The 19,388-nt window shown below is 43.8% G+C and overlaps 1 long non-coding RNA gene across 1 annotated transcript; it reads right to left on the bottom strand.

Moving 5' to 3' along the window:
* Positions 1-395: 395 nt before the first annotated feature.
* LOC125712221 (uncharacterized) lies at positions 396-18,964 on the bottom strand. The gene is made up of 3 exons (XR_007383214.1): positions 18,798-18,964; positions 8,403-8,761; positions 396-1,189 (listed from the first exon to the last, which is right to left on the bottom strand). It is a non-coding gene; the product is annotated as an uncharacterized LOC125712221 (long non-coding RNA).
* Positions 18,965-19,388: the final 424 nt, after the last annotated feature.

Genomic DNA, 19,388 nt, shown 5'->3' on the forward strand with positions numbered 1-19,388 from the left:
GCAAAGCCGCTGCATGAACCTCTAACCTTGGCACCCATCCCCTCCCATTTCACGATTGAGCTTCTTTCACTCCCGTATCAACATTCAAACTCACGAAACAAAAGTGCATCCTTTAGGGAAAATTTTCCTGTGTTTTGCCAGCCTGTTTCTTCAGGTTTCTCTCCAGACTGGGAACATGTCACAGGTGGAGAAGCAGGATCTCTGACGTAAAGCCCCACAGATTCACTCTCACAGGTATGCGACTCCAAAAAAGGCAAATCCTGGCTTGTCTCTTGTAGCCTAGTTTAATTTCCTGATTTCCTAAACTATTTGTGCTCCTGCACTACAATCAGAGACATTTTGAATGCATGTAGCAAAATTAGTTATAAAGTAATAAAAGGGAAATGCTTATCCAGTATAGCATGGGTTCCAAACCCTGTTGCTGGCCAGTCTGTGGGCAGTACTTCACTGGACTTTGGAACATTGCGGATTTGGGGGTCGATTTAAAAAAACTAAAGACATATTGTAAAAGCTACACTTTTTTTTGTTTAAGGCATTCGACCCCTTCCCCTACAGTCGACCAATTTTACTGCTAGCACATCCCCCCCCCCCCACCCAGGCTGTGAAAAGCTCTGGAATGTTTGCGCAGCATTAGCTGGTCTGCAGTCAAGAAAAGGTTGGGAACCCCTACTGTACTGGGTCACAGAGGGCTTGGAGTCTATTCCAAGCAGCCCAGAGCACAAGGCTGGGGTTCATCCTGGACTGTAAGCTAATCCATGGCAGAACACGCATGATGGGCAAATAATTAGAGTCAGTGATTTACCTAACTGCATGGCTTTGAAGTACAGGACGAAAACACGACACGGGGAGAACACGCAAACGTCACGCAGAGCAGGGCCCTGGAAGTGTGAGTATGCTGCTCCTGCTTATAAATCATATTAATAATGTATATTTTACTTCACATCTGCATTTTATTTTAAAGTGCTAAGAAAAAAGTAGCTTCCAGCAATTCACTGAAGGCTAAATTGCTTGGGGAAGAAAGAATCTGTTTATGGAAACAGGTATCCGAGGGAAAAGCAAGATCAAATAGCAGCAATATCCTCAGTTTCATTAAGGGCAGATGTTGGCATGGGGTTTAACGTCACAGATCCAGGGCCAGGGTGTGAAATCCGCGTGTTCTCCACATCCGTGTGATGGACCCCAGGACAGCCTGTGAACGGGGACTGGATCAGCAAAACCACAGCGGATAAACCGGCGTTAAAAAGTATGTATATAAGAAATAATTTTACATTTGCAGCTGAGTTCCAGATGTTGGTTATGGTCCAAATGATATAACTTACAATACGAACATTTTACCCCACAACTCTGACAAGCATAAGCAGTTAGAAGATGGATGGATGGATGGATGGATGGATGGTTCTTGCGTGCAGCTGGGTCCTCCATGGCCATCCGGATGGAGTGCCTTGCTTAGGAGATGGCAGCCGTTTCTGTTCTCAGGATCAGAATCTGCAGCCTGCCTCCGTTTCAGTGCTAATCTCCCTACTAAACTGCCCGTATGAAGCGGCTCTGTTTCTCAGTGCACTTCAGACGGCATCCCAAACCTCAGAGAAATAGCTCTGGGCTTAAGGAGCAGCTTCCAGGCACTAGGGGGTTCAGCTGACACACGTAGCATGCTGACATCAGCAATTTCCAGGCCACTGTGTCAAGGTCACCTACCTTCTCTCTTGCCCAAAGCCATTTTGGCCTCGTCTCTTCGGGCCATGGTACTTACCCAAAGCTACTCAGGCCGGCCAAGATGTCATCTGGAGACACAATTTTGGGGTTAGACACCATTAAAGATATTTGGGATTGAAAATGCTGCCTGCTAAGTTTGCTTGACGTCGTCAAAATGTTGCTTTAAATATCACCTATTGGTGGGAGGATGGATGCAACTAAAAGTGGTTTTCAAGTAGAATAAAGGGTGTTTCGCTATTTTTTATGGGATTATTTTTAGATTAATAGCTGGACCAAAAGCAATTTATAGCAGAGCGTAACAGGAGTGCAGCGTTATGTCACCTGAATTAATGTGACAAACAGAGGTATGTGAAAAAGTCTCCAATTTTTCAGGACAGCATAACAAAACTGTTTTGTGGGCGATGGGCGGTGCTTGTGCCGCAGATGGGGGTGACTGCATGCCATCTCAATTCTCACATTGATTTTTCATGAAAGGCGGGATCCATTAAGATAAGATGCACAATGTACTTGCAAACGCTACTTGCCAATAAAGGCCATTAACCAAGGGAACTGTTTACATTTGGGGACGGCTTCTGATCATTTTCATTTCGGTTTGATGCCCTATTTGTCTACCTGGAATATTGATGATTTTTAGGCACGTCGTCTTCATCGCCATCATTTGCCCCTATTTCAAAGGGCACGGAGGCAGCATCGGTGATTTTTACGTGATCGCCATTTGGAATAAACCTTGCACTGGGTGGGCAATATATCAAAAATATCATAATTACAATTTTTTTCTGACAGGATCATGATCCATGATATGATTATTTTTCATGTTGGTTCTTAAGACTATTTTGCAAGTTATTGAACAGTATAACTAAAAGTAATTCCCTTATTTAAAAATAATATATATAGTAACAAACCCTAAAAAATATAATAGCACAGCATACTCTTTCCAGTGATTTATTTTGAAAATATAAACTCACCGTTGCATATTACTATTGTCAAATTCTTTTTCAGGCACAAGGGTCCTTATTGTCATCCATGCCACTACGTTAACAAACAGAGAACTTGTTTCATGTTGTGCATTGCATGTTGGGAAGAGGGTGCAAATCTCTATTATCGGTTTATTGGCGCGTCGAGAAGGATTTTGCTGACAAAACAACTTAAGTTGCGCATATGAGCCATAGAACTGCGACTGATAGAATCATGCCACAGTGCACATTCAAACAATCTCTCCATAAAAAGACAGATCGTGGAAACATTTTAATTGCTCACGATCTATTATTGTCAAATCGCACACCTCTAAGCCACCAAAAGCGAATACTGACACACCTCAAGCACAGCTGGGCGGCACGGAGCTTGAAACGCCACACTCTCCAGGATTATCGCACGGCCTCGATCACCGCCTGCTTTCATCTGCTTCCCGTCGGGTACCGCAGGTAAAGCCACAGAGAGTCGCCTGGTGGCTTCCGAAGCCTCATATCTCCCATCACTAATTTCAAGCATGAGTAGCCCCATTGACCTCAGAGGAAAAGACAAAAACATACTCTACTTAAATGTGCGATTTACAAATGTCGAAATCTCCTGCAGCGATGCGGGGTTGCAGACGCCCAAACCCGCAGCCTTCACTGCGATACGCGAACTGAATATGACACTCTGTGATGCAAATTTGATTGTCTGGAGTTTAATTGCACTGCTTACATCCCACGTGTAATCTTAGTGACGCTGTGCCCATGTGACTCTGCTTGTGCCCGTGTGACTCTGCTTGTGCCCGTGTGACTCTGCTTGTGCCCGTGTGACTCTGCTTGTGCCCGTGTGACTCTGCTTGTGCCCGTGTGACTCTGCTTGTGCCCGTGTGCTGACCGTGCCGCTTATGCCTTCACTCTATTCCAGAATGATATCTTACTTTCCCCGATTTATCACTCGCTTAGAGCCAATCTAAATGCAAACATTCCTAAGCAATTATCTGAGTCAATATTTAATCTGCGCCTTCATTTGGATTATTGAAAACACAGCCTGGATATTACGAGTGTTAACAAAAAGATGGGCTTGTGTTCTAACTTCCAAACCAACAGGTATTCCCATATGGAAGAAACTGAAGGTGAAAAATCGGAAGGTCGAGGGACACTCCGAATGGGATGCCAGTCCATCACAGGGCACATACATCCACCAAGGGCTACTTCACAGGGGTGTATAAGCTTAACTGCACGTCTTTGGACATCGGAAAGAAACCTACTCAACAAAGGGGAAACATGCAAATGCTGAATTTATAAAACAGAGGTGGGACACGAACCCATAACTCTGACAATGCGAGGCAGCAGTCGCTATCCACCGAGCCAGCGACAGCCGATGCGAGTGTTGTACGGAAAACTGTCTCTCTTTTACCTGAAGGCTGCTCTGTAAATGTGCTGACTGTTCCCATGATGGAGAAAGGACAGAATATCAGCGGAGGCTGACAGTCCTTTGGGCCCTGTCTCGCTTCTCCTAGTGACACAGCCCTGATCTTCGCAGAGAGCAGCGACGACTCGGCACTGACAGACACTCGTGACAGTGACCGGCCGTCTCACAGCTTCGCTTCACGTGGAAACCTAATTGTCAGTCTGACTGACAATTGGGAGAATCCAGTCCAACCCAGCACAGGTATAGGCTTTTCCTTGGAGGAGAGTACTTAATACCTAATAATCTCCCAGTGGAAGATTCCTGGTTAACAAATTTTAGATTCTTCTGTATAGATGTGGTAGCTATTGTAGCTATCGTTACTTTTCTAGCTATTGATACTTGTCTAGCTGCCGTTACACTGAGGCACTGTTAACTGACTCCACATTAACTGAATCTCTGTGCAGCAATACTGTTGCAAACACCCCCAGCCATTATGTATGTACTGTTTTTAAAGGTTTTCAGGATGTAATTTGGAAAGGGACCATCCTCCCCTCCCCCACTGAAACCTGTATATCTGTCCATCAGATTCCATTCTTTATAGATTTGTTTGTTTCCACTGCTTCCCGTAATTAGAGCAAAGCAGCCACTGCTGTCAGTTGCCTTATCTCTGGTGCACTCAGCATTCGGTTTTATCTGTTAATGTGCTTAATTAATTACCCACTATGTTTTTTTTTTTTTTTGCTTTAAATGAAAATATGCTCTGAAGATGGAAATTTGCCAGCATATCCATAACAACGAATTAACGGATTGGAATTCAGAAATACTCATGAAAAGGTTCCCGACGCGTGTTAGGTCTTCTGCTTTTGCCGGAATGAAAGCGGCTTATTGCATTCGAATGGCATCGATGTCCGTCGCTGAGGTTCACTAAACTCTCCCTCCACGCGCTTTCGACCTTGAAAAAGCGGCACATGGTCACGCATCGATACGTGGCAGCACTGTGCCCAGCTCCTAGGAGATGCCCGCAGAGAGAGGGTGCCAACGTCAAGCGGGCGGCGAGCAAGGAAGCAGAGACTCACGGAGAGGATTTATGAATGCTGCCATACGAGTTAGCGCTTAGCTCTTTGTCCTGCATAGTAATGATCCCCTTAATTTAAACAGAGGTCTAAACAAAATGTATTCCGAACGGAAGCTCATTAGAAGCTGATGAGGCCAGAGCAGTGACCCCCCCTCCCCTCCCCCAAGCACCCCCAGAGCTGCAGGGCTCAGCTCGGCCGTGTGGAGGAGTTCTGACATGCTGTGTGTGTGTGATTGACTCGTGTTCACCACATTGCCTCCTGGTTCACCGCAGCCTTGATTGGATAAGCATTTTCTGTCATTGGGTATACAGAAGCTGACGATTAAGTGCTTTATTTAAAAAAATAAAATAAAACAAAGTCTGAGGTCAAATTGGAATCTAATGATGCTTTTCATGAGGACAGTGTCAGATTCACGGGGGGGGGGGGGTGTTTTCTACCCCATGTGATGAAGCTACGCTCTCACAGAGCCGATACTGAGTGTGTTAATATGCTTAAGGGGTGACGGTTCTGCCATTTAGGTCTCCCCCCACAATGCCTGAAAGGGTGTCCAGAGCGAGGCAGTTAATAAGCACTTAACTAAACGACTTGCTTGGGGTGAGTCGGGCTGCCTCGTCTGAGCCACACTGAAGAACATCTGAAGAACATGGTGCTGAAGATCCAGCTCCGTCAGGGAGGGACCCAGCCCAAGCCCAACTCTCAGCTCCATAGAGCAGGCAGCATCCTGTCAAACGAGCCAGCGATCGCAAACGACGCAAGAGCCAGGGCTTTGCGAGTTAACCGGCTGGTTGAAGAGGTTCTGGTTTCAGAGAAAAGGCTTCTGAGGCTTCTGATGTGAGTGTAAAAGATCATACTTTCACAGAGAATGCAGAATCTCCCACGGGGAGGAAATCAAAACGAGCACGAGGAGAGTATAATTCTATAATAGCAGCATCGTGTCGTTTTAGGGAGGGGGCGGGGTACCTATTTTTATTTGTTTGCCTTAACAACATCTGTTATATATTTATTTCTGGGATCTAGAGAAAGAGCAGCGGCTCTGTGTGATGGTTCCACGTTGCCACGCAGCAGGTTATTTGTATGTATTCAGAGCGCTTGGTCATTAGCAAATGGCCAGTCTTATCTAAACCAGCTCCTGCAATTATTTTCCTCGTCTCTTCACTCAGCCCAGAGGAAACTGCTGACATGTGCCCTGTGTCAGAGCTAATGAGGAGATTAGACTGATCCCCCTAGCAGGCCGGATCCCTGTCCGCTTCGTCAATTTATGTGGGTGGACGAAAGTGGGGGCGGAGCCTGGGATCCTCGGCATCATTCATTGGTTCGTTGTGAACAGAGTGACTCTGGACTCGTAGTGCAGGAAGGAGGGGGCCGCTGTTGTCAGGGTGGGCAGCCCAGTGTCTCCACGCATCTCTGTCGACCTGCCCCCAGAACACTGGGGCTCTTCAGAAACGCCTCCATTGGCTGGTACCTGTCGGCACGCTGCCATGCTACTGCACTTTGGCTTTTTCCGTTTGTCTCGCCCATCAAATGCTTACATCTTGGATCCAGAGATTTATAATCACAGTAAATAACTGTGATTTTTTTTTTAACCCAGGATTGAAATCCATCCATCCATCTGTCCATTTTCCGTAACTGCTTGTCCTATTCAGGGTTGCAGGGGGTCTGAAGCCTAGACCGGAGGCTACAGGCGTAAGACAGGGAACGGCCCAGGATAGGAGGGGGCGCCAACCCATCTCAGGGATTTAAATACACTGAACAAAATATAATAAAAATGTATTTCTACATTATACAAGGTAATTTCAGAAAATGTAAACTGCATCTGAAAGCATTTTTATCAAAAAAGCATTTTCTCCCCCTTTCGCACTCGCACGGATCATAAAATGTAGGAAAAGCTGCCCTGTTGTCTTCTTGTAATGCGTCCTTGGACACTAATCGGACCATAACTGTGATTACATTACGGCTGTTTGCTGATTATCCAGTAACAGTTACTGCTCCAGAGGGCAGTTAGATTCTGCCTCTTATTTTTCCTGGGATGCTCTTCTGTGACCCTTTCTGCAGATTCTCCTGTTGCCTGGAGCAAAAGAATCCTTTACTTCTGAGCTCTCATAACTGCATATGACAGACCTAGACCAAAGCTAGCCTGGCCAGGTGTCTGACTAACCGTAGCCCTAAAAGAATACGACAATCCTAGACCAAAGCTAGCCTGGCCAGGTGTCTGACTAACCGTAGCCCTAACAGAATACGACAGACCTAGACCAAAGCTAGCCTGGCCAGGTGTCTGACTAACCGTAGCCCTAACAGAATACGACAGACCTAGACCAAAGCTAGCCTGGCCAGGTGTCTGACTAACCGTAGCCCTAACAGAATACGACCGACCTAGACCAATCTAGCCTGGCCAGGTGTCTGACTAACCGTAGCCCTAACAGAATATGACAGACCTAGACCAAAGCTAACCTGGCCAGGTGTCTGACTAACCGTAGCCCTAACAGAATACGACCGACCTAGACCAATCTAGCCTGGCCAGGTGTCTGACTAACCGTAGCCCTAACAGAATATGACAGACCTAGACCAAAGCTAACCTGGCCAAAAGACTGACTGCTCATTATTTTCTGCTTTTAAAGGAAGAATTGATTGATAATATACATCTCAGAACCAGTTCTTAACCCATATCTCAAGCATTTCGCTTCCCCACCGGATCTTACTATGCAATTCAGCATCCAAGGCAGCTATTACACCAAAAATACAGTAACACCACGGAGATAACAGACTCATAAGTGTCAGAGCCACAGTCCTGCTTCTGAAGGCTCTCTAACAGCAAACCTGTTTTAAACCAATGCAGCAAAGGGGCTGACCAAACTCTAACCCTGGACCCCGTGTCCCTCCCTGCATCAACCTATCATTTTATTTACTGTTTTCTGATTTTCTGTTCCAGTGAAGCTTATCCAGTGGGTTTAGCACTGGACCCTATACTCATGTGCACCTCCGCTTAGAGATGTTAGTTTTATTTGGACTAAACCAATCCTGAGCCACCACTAAATACAAATCTGCATAATAAATAAATAAATAAATAAATAAATAAATAAATTTCTGAAATATTTTCTGAAAATTTACCAGATAATAAAGATTAATTTTACATAGGTAATATATCAAAGGAACATGGATAGAAGGAATGAGAGCAAAACAATCAACTTCCTTCTACGAAATATTGTATATGCAATATTTAATATGAAACACTGATTACTACATTTCCTTACTTACCATAATTTACATGTCACTAGATTCAACTGCTGCTGTGTTCTGCCAGTTTCCCCAAAAAACCAACATGCAACTTCATTCTGAGAGACCATCTTGGGGCCGTAGACAGGAGACCATCTTCGGGCCACAGACAGGAGACCATCATGGGGCCGTAGACAGGAGACCATCTTCGGGCCGTAGACAGGAGACCATCTTCGGGAAGCAGACAGAAGACCATCGTCGGGCAGCAGACAGGAGACCATCTTCGGGCAGCAGACAGGAGACCATCTTCGGGCAGCAGACAGGAGACCATCATGGGGCCGTAGACAGGAGACCATCATTGGACAGGAGACCATACTTAGGTAATTCACTCCATGAGGCCCCTGAAAACAAGTTTCTTATATCAGCTGTCAGCTGTGGGGAACAGCAATGCCTGCTGTCCACCAGATATTCCCTATAACATCATGTTGCTTGAAACCTGAAATGAGAACATATTTGTCTGCAGGTTGTAAGTCACTCTCCCACACTCCTGCTTGTTACCTATATGCCTCCTTTCCTGGGGTAAATGGAGAGGAAAAGGAATGACACGCAAACTCAGCCGCGGAAATGAACAAGCCTCTGTTCAGAACGTGAGCTACCTCACGTCACATGATGTCAGGAAACGCAGTCATGAACAGTGTGACATGTATCTGGAGAATTACTTGCAGTCACTGTCTCAATTTGCTGATTAGATTCCCGTCTTCCACGAGCCAAACGTATAAGAAGGCATCTTGCTGGTTTCCATCGAGGAAGGAAAACAAGATCAATGCCATTTAGAAATATTACTATCACATCATTAAAGATCCTCGTCCGTGGGTAAGTTTAAATGGACCGCCACTCTCACGACTTCTGCCACGGTCACGCCCCCACTCCTCTGATGTCATTGGTGCCCACCCAGCATTTCCAAAAAGCCCCGCCCAGTATGGCATCTGCCAATGCCACTCATGTCCCCTCATGAAAGTTCTGGGCCTGTATGTCAGATTGGTTCAGCTGCTGCTTCTGCGTTAGGATATATCATGTCAAACATGATCAGCATACGTGGATAAATGTAACTTGGTTGTTTTTAAATAATAATTATCAAGTCATGCATACATGGCAGGTGCTAAAACAAAAGCGAATGTTTAAATTCACGCTTTGCATTGTAAGTAAAATAATCTTTCAGTTTCAACTGATCAGCAGACTGAACAAAAAGGAATGCACAGTAAGTATCTGGGGGGGGGGGGTCACTATCACACAGCTCCCTGATCAAACCTGCTAATGTACATTTCAGGGGACAGCATCTTCATAGGAGGCACTACAGGCTGAAAATGTATCACCAACCAATCAGCAGGTTCTCCACGGTCACACTGGCCATCAGCAGGTTCTCCACTATTGAATTGTCATTCTCCCTTAAGCAGTCTGAACTTTTAGCATGTATACATTTGAATTATAAATTGTACTTCAAGCTGTTTTCCTGTAAATACACTTCTAGGTCTGTTTCACTCATTATACTCTAATCCTTTTTTACTGACAAGAAAAAAGAAAATATTACAGAAACAGGATCCCCAACAAAGAACTAATAAATAAAGAGGAACATTCCGCTACCCTGAGCAGGATGAACACGGACAAACAAACAAACGAGACCCGCAAGGCAAAGGCAGGCTAACAAAGCAAGAAGGTCTGCTAGGAGCAAGATTAATCGGGGTAGAAGGCATACAATTAAAATAAAAGGATCTTCAAAATGGAAGTATACAAAGTTACCATCTTTCCATTCAATGCTATTTCAAACTATGAATAGGTATATTGATGATATAATGTTACTGGGACTCAATATCCTTGAAGGCCTTTTCATGTTCACGTTCTATAGATTCTTCCTGTTCCAAAAGAGTGTTAATGTTATTTTTTAAGGGCAGTAAGAAAAATGATTGGTTCAGAGGGATAGTCAGTCAGATTGTAAAGGAGGTGGGTCCAAGTAAGTAGAAGAGATGGGACCAACCAAGTTGCTTGAACCCAAGTCCTCTTCAATTTGATTGGCTATCCCTCTGAGCCAATCATTTTCTCATGAGTTATTTTTTATGGAGTAAACACTAAGGACACATTACAATATGGAAGGTTCAATCCAAAATGATGTGCTCATATTAAAGGGTCTGGACTGGAAACAGCAATAGCTGAGGAGTGGTCCAATTTGCCTAAGGAAGTAAGGAGATATGGCAGCTATGATACTACTCACTTACAGAAGTATCATTTTCTCTGAAAATATCTGCTTGTGTGCAGTCTGCTTCAATCTTCAAATCTTTTAATTTCTCCAACATCCAAAACTGGATCAGCTGTTCCCTCGTCGACGGCCTCTTGGGGAACCGAGAAAGTCTTACAGCGTGTTCTCCGCCTGCGAGTTCAGCTAGCAGGCGTACATCGCTCAAACACGCTGCTTCTCATCCAGGCTGGGATACGAGCATCTCCTCGCCAATGTTAACAATGCCTCTCTGTGAAAGCGATGTATTCATACTCCTGGCAGACAACATGTTTGCTGCGGTCTGAGCAGATACAGATTTGCTCAGCCTGTCTGTCACTGGTACTGTGTGTTACTAAAAAGGCACTAAAAATGACTCATGGGATGCAATTAATAAAAAAAACAGATTCATTAAAACGAGCACATTTACAGGAGAAAAGAGGACCAGTGTCATATTTTCATCATGAACCCAACAGGTTGTCTGGTCAGCTTTTCCCTATTTTCACACTACACCACGGTTTAGGGCCGAGTTTTTAAAAAGCGCACTGCTCCGAAAATAGCATCATTTCAACACTGACTCATCATTTAAGAATAATAGACTGTCTTTAAGCACCCCGAACGTATGCAGTGTGGTTTAATGAACAAAGAGCACATTTTGCCCCTAAATTCCAGCTTTTTGACTTGGGGTGTATACAGGTGCGGGTCCACTAGGGCACCAGCTCCAGCTGAAATCTGATTGGCTGCTTCTTCTGTATGAAATATCAACCCTTTTATGTGCACAACTTAAAAAGAAAATCTTATAATTGCTCCCGTTTTTGATAAAGTGATGCTGCATAAATTGGAAAACGAGCTAAAGAAATCAGTTTCCTTGGAAGCGATGGTCACATGCTTCCGCCACATAGTGTTTTGTTCAGCCGCGTCTTCCTTCACCATGCAGACACACTATGCATGCAGGTGATAAGAAGGACACTGAAAAAATATATACTTTCGGTTCCCATCCATCCATCTTCTGTAACCACTTACCCTATTCAGGGTCGTGGGTTGGCACAGAGCCTATGGGCGCAAGGCAAGGAACAACCCAGGATGGGGCGCCAACCCATCGCAGGGCACATTCACACACCATTTACCCACACATGCACACCAGCGGGAAATTGGCCTCTGCATGTTTAAGGACTGTGGGGGGGAAACCGGAGTACCCAGAGAACTCCACAACAACATGGGAAGAACATACAAACTCCACACACGGATCCCCGCCGAGACTTGAACCCATGTCCCAGTGGTGTAAGGCGACAGTACTAACCACTGCACCACCTCACTGCCCACTCATAGGTTCCACAAGAAATTATTTTTTACGTAAGCTTAAATGAGGTACAAGATGGAATTCATATTGTATGTTTTTAGGTGTGCTGGGAGGAGCTCAGCCTCTGTGCTGTGACGAGAAGGTCACCAGCCTGAGCCTCGGCCCCAGCAGAACAGTCACGTGTTTGTGGGCCCTTGAGCGAGGCCCGTAACCCCCAGCTCTGTGGGTGCCCTTTGCTGCCAAGTTTGTTCTCTCCTACATCGGTGTGTCACAGTGGGATAGGAAAAAGAGAATTTACCCACAGGGATCAATACAGCTTCATTATTATTATTATTACGTTATACCAGGATTCCCCATTCCAGTCCTCCATGGCCAGAATCCAACACGGTTTGTAGATCCCCCTGCTCAAACTCAGCCAAAAACCAGGCTTAGTAGGTGTGTCTGAGCAGGGAGATTTGCAAACTGGCCCTCCAGGACCGGAACTGGGGACCTGCGCCCTACACTGACCAACAAACATCTGTGTGTCCGAGGACTGGAAGGTTTGGGGGGAGATTCTCCAAGGAAAAAACTTACAGAAGGTAAAGTCCTTCTGTTGCCCTCAAACTCGCAGCTTGCCAACGAAGACGCACTCAGGGTGTAGCTGTATTCTGAAATAGGAAAGTGGGAGCAATCCAGCCCCAGAAGAGGCGTCCATCACATTGCCGACACTGCGGATGAGCAGATCTGCATGACCGCAGAGCTCCGTGCAGCGATCTCACCCCCCCCCTACAGAGCTGAGGGCTTCTCTCCCATTACATCTGCTGCATGTATTCATGCTCTTTCCAGAACTTTAATCTCCTCAAGTGAGGCTAGTCTCATTTCACAAAAGTTGTTTTTTAATGTGTAGGCATGTGGCAGCTTGAGGTTTCTGAGGAAACGAATCCCCCCCCCCCCCCAGAAACAGCCAGATGAGCCCCTGCGCTACCTTCTGTAATACACAACCTGCCCTGCCCTAACCCTGATGACGAAACAGAAACTGACAGATTACACTCGCGTGCACTTGATATGTTGGTGGGCTCTGCTGAAAGTTCTCTGCATTTTCAGCAGGAGATTTAGATATTATCCTCATTTTAAGATGCCGCAATAAGCAGCAACAAAGCAAAAGACGGATTTGTTCAAGGAAAATACGAGTAACCCAATCATTATCCAGTGAGAGGCTTGCATAACAGTAAACAGTGACTTCAGATTACGTGTAGATTGTGGCTGAAAGTAATTCCACTAGATTACCAGTAAACTATATTCCTGTCCACACTGTCAAACTCCTAAACTGTGGTATTTTCTCTCAAAAAACGGCATTTGCAAAAGACGCAAGAAGATTCGAAATTGCTTAAATAGTTGCCCCTCTATAAACACCATCTATATTGACTGATCCCCCTTAATTTACATCTCAGCATTGCTGGAATGAGCTTCACTTGCAAGCCTGCACGTAAGCGGGGAATGAGATTATTACTTCTCTATGGAAAATTGAAAATTATAGATATTGAAACATAGACTCCGTAAATGAAAACATAGAAATAGTACATACACCCAACATAAATAGCCAGAAAGGCACAGTAAGTAACCTATACAACAAATCCGGTGGCACTAATTAAAACTGGCACGACTGTGGAAAACTTATGTTATAACCCACAAAAACTGTTCCGTTTGCTTCTTTGAGACATGCGGCTTCTGTGCAGAAAAGAAAATGAAAATGTATAATATGTGAACAGAAATGATTCTTTCTGGTGTATTGCTGTAAGGTGTTTGCCCGCAATCTGTTGTGCTAACGATTTTGTTACATTTTGTCCGGCAGACAAGTATTTACATTCACTGTAGCTTTACACATTCATACAGCTTGATATCTTAGGGGAGCGATTCAAATAATGTACGGGAAGCTTTAATATAATAGGAAAGTTATATTTCCTGTTAAATCACTGCCTGATGACCAAGGGGTATGAAAGGTAGATCTTTATGTCTTCAATCAGCAGTCCCAGCATCTTAATCAAATATGTGGCACTGGGCTACCAAAATAATATGAATTTTATGCTGTTATTCTATTTTGAATATCGTAATATGCAAAATATGCACCATTTAAAATTGCTTGTAAAAGGGTTTTCTGTCCTTGCATGAGACTGTTTGTCTCCAGGGGTCCTGCATCTGCCAGATAATTTGAAAACATTTTAAAGCATTTTGCACAACTTTTGTACACTCCGTCATACTGATAGCTTTGTAGTACAGGTCGAAAGCCCTGCAGGTTCTTGCAAGACCTCTAGAAGGTGCTGTTGAGGAACTCCCAAAATGAAAAGGCCACGGTTCACTGGATTTTCACAGGTTTTTCTTTATAGAGTAAGAAAATAAACATATAGGTGAAATATGCATAGGTCTGTTTTATAGACCATTAGGCAAACACTCAATCCTAAGCAAGTGTTTGAAGCCAATGGCATGCAAAAACAGTTTATTTTAGAAAAGTAAATTTTACATTCATTCTGTCTACTGAAGGCAAAGACAATGATACAGTGTCATCACGTCCTCTTTGCTTCTGATTCAACAAAAATTTGGCAAAATGAAATACGCCCATCTTAGGTCTATTAAACATTCAGAAGTCAGCATTCATTACTGGATTATTTTAAACAATCATTCACTTTTAAACTGGTTTTACAGAACCTAGGGAGAGATAAAGATCTCAGCCTTAATTATTGAGTAATTATTGCAGAGAAAACAGCGACCATAGTGGATGGCTGTGGTCTTCCATAACTCAGCGGAATGCGATCATATGGGCTAAACTCAAATGAAAGGTTCAACCCAAATGGTAAAAGGAGAATCATTTCAGGTGCAACAATGTAATCATAGGACTGAAAAACTGATTTTCAAGCCAGTAACATGTGCTCTAATACAGGTACATTAATGCATCTAACCTTTTGTCCACGTTTAGCATGTTAGCACTAGCAGGAATATCGACACACACCAAAGCTCATTCTTAAGAGTATTTGAAGTTTGGCGACAAAACCAAATTAATATAATGAACTTAGCATTAACCAAACAGTTGTGGAAAGAAGTACATATTAAGTTATGAAATGATGAATTGTGTTGAGCGTACAGGAGTTAAGTATTGCGATACTGTCCATTGATCTGGGAGGTTATGCGATTTTGACTTGTATCGTTCGATACTTTGTCCTTGTTTACATTTCTGCTATATGAGATCAGCATATTGAGTTATTGGTTCGGGTGCAGAAAACTGAATGGTGTGGCTCCGAATTTGATTTAGTCTGGTCAGTGGCATACAGGATATGTGCAGAAAGACCTCCTCTGGGATGAAGAACCGTTAGCGAAAAAGAATGCAACACTATCCCATAAATACCATGTTACTGATAAATGAGTGCAATACACACATATGTCATGTGTATAGTTTTATATAATTTTAAACTATGCTTGATGTCCTGTTATGTATGTAAATATGTACGTATGTACGAACATATGCAAGTTATGTTATGCAAGCTGCTACTAAATTTCGTGTATCCTATTTGCGCGATGACAAAATCATTGATCCTTGTAACAGAGCTTTTGTCTTTGCAGATCATACAGAAATCTGAGGGAAACATTTTTCAATCTGTCAGTATAAACACTAAGCTCCACCTTAAATTCACCCTAGACCTACCTTCTTTGTGGTCCGGCCTGGCTCAAATACCATCGTAGTGATGAGGTAGTCGAGGGAGGTGAGATCAGAGGTGGAAATTTCAGGTCCAGAAAGTAAAAATCCTAACCAGGATTTTGTTTCACCCAACCAGTTGAGCATTCTCTCACTCTTTATTCTCAAACTGGTTGGTTGAAACAAAATCCTGGTCTGGATTTTTACTTGCCAGACCTGTAGCTTTGGATGATATTCAACCATGGCTATCTACTCCAGAAACGGTTCCAGAAACCGGCGCCAGCTCTGCGTCACTTATGTTACACGTTTAATCTGGTGTAATCTTGCTCCTAGTTGTTAACTCATTATGAATTCAGTTTTAGTCCAAACGGGATTAACACGTGACTTGAGCTGAGGAGGAAAACAGCCATCAGTGTTGTATGTATGTCTGAAGATGTCTCTGGCAAGATGGAGGCAGAGCCAAGATTGGTTAATTTATCTGTGTCTTCAGCCATTACAGCTGTGGGGCTGCGGGATGGGCTCATTGCTACAGCTTATTTGGAAAATGGAACAAAATAAATTCATATTTTATAGCGCAGCCATTGTGAAAGGTTCCTATTGATTTCCTCCTTAAGCATCACAGTCTCAGCAAGAGCAGGAAGACACAATGGATAGAAGCCAGCGGTGTCACATTAGAAGCCTTCAGCACTGCATCGAGCGCGGAGCCCCCTACGGACCGCCGTCAAGGGCAAACGTGTGGACTTGCCCTGTCACTCGCACGGCAGCCAATTGAAGCGCGGAAAGCGATTCAGAGGTCAGGCAACGCAAAGGTCCATGCTGGATGGAGTCCCACCACCTTACATCGTGGAAGAAACACCTCCACGTCTCCTAGAATCACCCATTCGCAGTACGCTGCACAATATCGCAACTGACCCAGAAACACGCAAGTTATAGCTTACAAGCTAAAGATTGATGGCTGTGTTGCCCTGGTGACAGAAAACAGTGACCTATGACCTGATCGGGGTCAAAAAATATTGGAGTGTGTTTAAATTACACACTGTTTAGAGGTGAAGGTAAGCTGGCCAGAAAATAACTTTACAGAAGAAAATCATTTTCTTTGAGATGCTCAATATATCAGTATTGGCAAATAAACCTGTACGTTAAAAAGATATCGTATCACTTCAATGTGTCAGTCTTGGCCGATACTTTTCTTATTTTTGAAGTTAAGCAGCACTTGAGCTAAAGACATTAACTTCTAAAATTATAGAGATTACTGCACTGGATGATCTACCATTTTCTGAAGTGGAAGATGAAGAATTTGTCTACTTATGCGCTACTTAGAAGTATGGTATCCTATTACCACAGCATTTTCCAGGTTACAAAGTGAAGTCCTTTTCCAACAGTATTTCTGCGTACCAAATGGCCTTTATTGTTTCTGTACTGCATCCAATTAAAATGACAACACATCTATGATTTATACTGTACTCAGCCACGGCGGCCCCTCAGAGGTCCAGACAAGCCGGATGACTCAGACGTCCACAGGCCCAATTAGCAATTATAAAACCTTCACCAATTAGCAATTTAAAATGTGTTCTTTGTGAGACTGGCTTAAAAATATTCCTCATGGTGCCTGGATGTAACAACATGTGTATCGTAATTTACAGCATAGCCATGTGTTGTTCAACTTTTTTTCCCACCAAAAATAACCCACTTTTTATTAAATGATTCTAGTAATCTACGACCATTAATGCAGGAAATCATTATTGGTGCAATTCAGAGGAGGCATTTTCAGTGTCACCACCTCTTACGCCATAGCGGTCCACCTGAAATTCAAACCTTCGGCCTACAAATATTTAATGAAAAATAAAAACTGGCTGGCCAGGGAAAGGATAACTGTGGAATCTAGTCCTTGGTTCACCATTTTTAATGTTTTCCTTATATAGATACGAAAAAAAAAACATTTAAATCAAACACGCAATAATGGCAGGACAGCTCCAGGGCTGTGCGTTTGAGTACCTCGGCTGCCTGCATAAGCACCCGGCTCATTGCGATCCGCCAGTGACTAACGCTTATTAAGACAAACACAAGCATGTAATTGCATCAAATCAACACTGCTGTTTATTGTACTTCAGCAGTCAGCATACGCACGGATAGCGGGGCAAGATGCTGCTGGTACTAGTTTGCTCTCCTGCTGATATTTAAACAGATGACAGCATTAAATATTAAACGTGTAACGAGATAAAGCTGCGTTATTACCAGTTTTAATGACCCCGGCTCCAAAGGCGGCAAGCATACAGCCGTAGCTCTTCTTATACCTATTTCATTCTAACACGCAAAAGTTTACTAATTAAATCTTTAAAATCACACCTCCAGTGTTTCTAAAACCAGCTTAGAGTCAGCAGCTGCGGATCGTCGCCGAGACGGGGCTTGTTAACCTCTGATTAATTATTTACCCCCGGCACTGAAGCTGCGTAGCACAATATTGAATATTTCTGCAGTATTTAGTAAAAAGATCAATGCTTTATGTAAATCCAACAAGGGGAACGTGACTGTGGAGCCCCGCACTGCCAGCCGATGACTGCAAACGGCTTATAGAAACTCGATCCCCCCAGATGGTGCACCAGCCGCCCGCCTGCTGCATCCTCTCCGCTCCACCTTGCCCTTGCCCTACTTTCCGAAACCGTATGGGGGGTGGGTGTGTACCAGATGCCCCCTTACATATAGGTGCTGATGGGCAGATATGCAGATTGCAGGCGTATTTGACGTCTCATAAGGAAGGTCAATGGTACACAGCCTTGAACATTATTATGCCATTTTAAATAAAACGATTATGCAAACAGTTTCCGCGTGGAAATATTTTAATGAAACCATTGCCCTCAAACGGCATTATTCGTGACACTTAATACCAAAAGGAGGCAAATTACCGCTCGTCCTGCAGATAATGTGTCATTTTTGGGTGCATCTGGTATCATTATACTGTAATTAGCACGTCATATATAATTATCAGTAGCCTTTTGATTTAATGCATTGATTAAAAATTTATCCTGTTGGTAAAACCTACATAAAATGACAAACTAATATTTTAGATGAAATAAAGGTTCTTAATGTTCAACGTTTCGAACGAAGCTGGTTCCCAAAAGACACTGTGACCGTGTTTGTGTAGGTCACTGAGAGCAAGATGTGAACATGGGCGGTAAGTTAGAAAAGACTTTGTTACATGTCACTTACCGCTCGCTGTTTTAAATCTTTCACGGAAAGACTGCCGCGGAACAGCAGCTGAACATTATGAGAACATGGTGAACCTGAAGACTGATATTGTGTGGTGTTTCCCAAAGGGCTGGAAACGTGCGATAACAGCTGGACAGAGCAATGCTGCCCATATCACACAATAACGAAGGAACCTCCGCCAAGCCGGACACGCTAACTTTACCGAGCCTTGAGACGGGTTAATTAAAGGATAAGCGCTCTCATTACCTACACATGCAACTGGCCTGCTCACCAGCAGGGGGAGCACCGATCAAGTCAGCTACATAAATGTGGGTGCAGAGTAGCGTGTGTATATCACACAGATAAACAGCATTAATGGGAGCGTCTGTGCCGACAAAGAGCTGGCTAACCTGGGCTCTGTAACCCTCACTTACTATCTTCAGAAGAGGTCACAAAAAACTCATTGGAAGGAAGTCAGCCAAGCACTAATGAGGCTGCATTCGGTCTATATGGTAACTGTACATTGAAACACAATTAAACACACATAAAGATGTGGTTCTACCCAGAATTCAACATGGCAGGAGAGATGTAACTAGGATGAACAGTTGGAAG

Source organism: Brienomyrus brachyistius, chromosome 17 (genome assembly GCF_023856365.1).
Source record: "Brienomyrus brachyistius isolate T26 chromosome 17, BBRACH_0.4, whole genome shotgun sequence".
NCBI lineage: Eukaryota > Metazoa > Chordata > Actinopteri > Osteoglossiformes > Mormyridae > Brienomyrus > Brienomyrus brachyistius.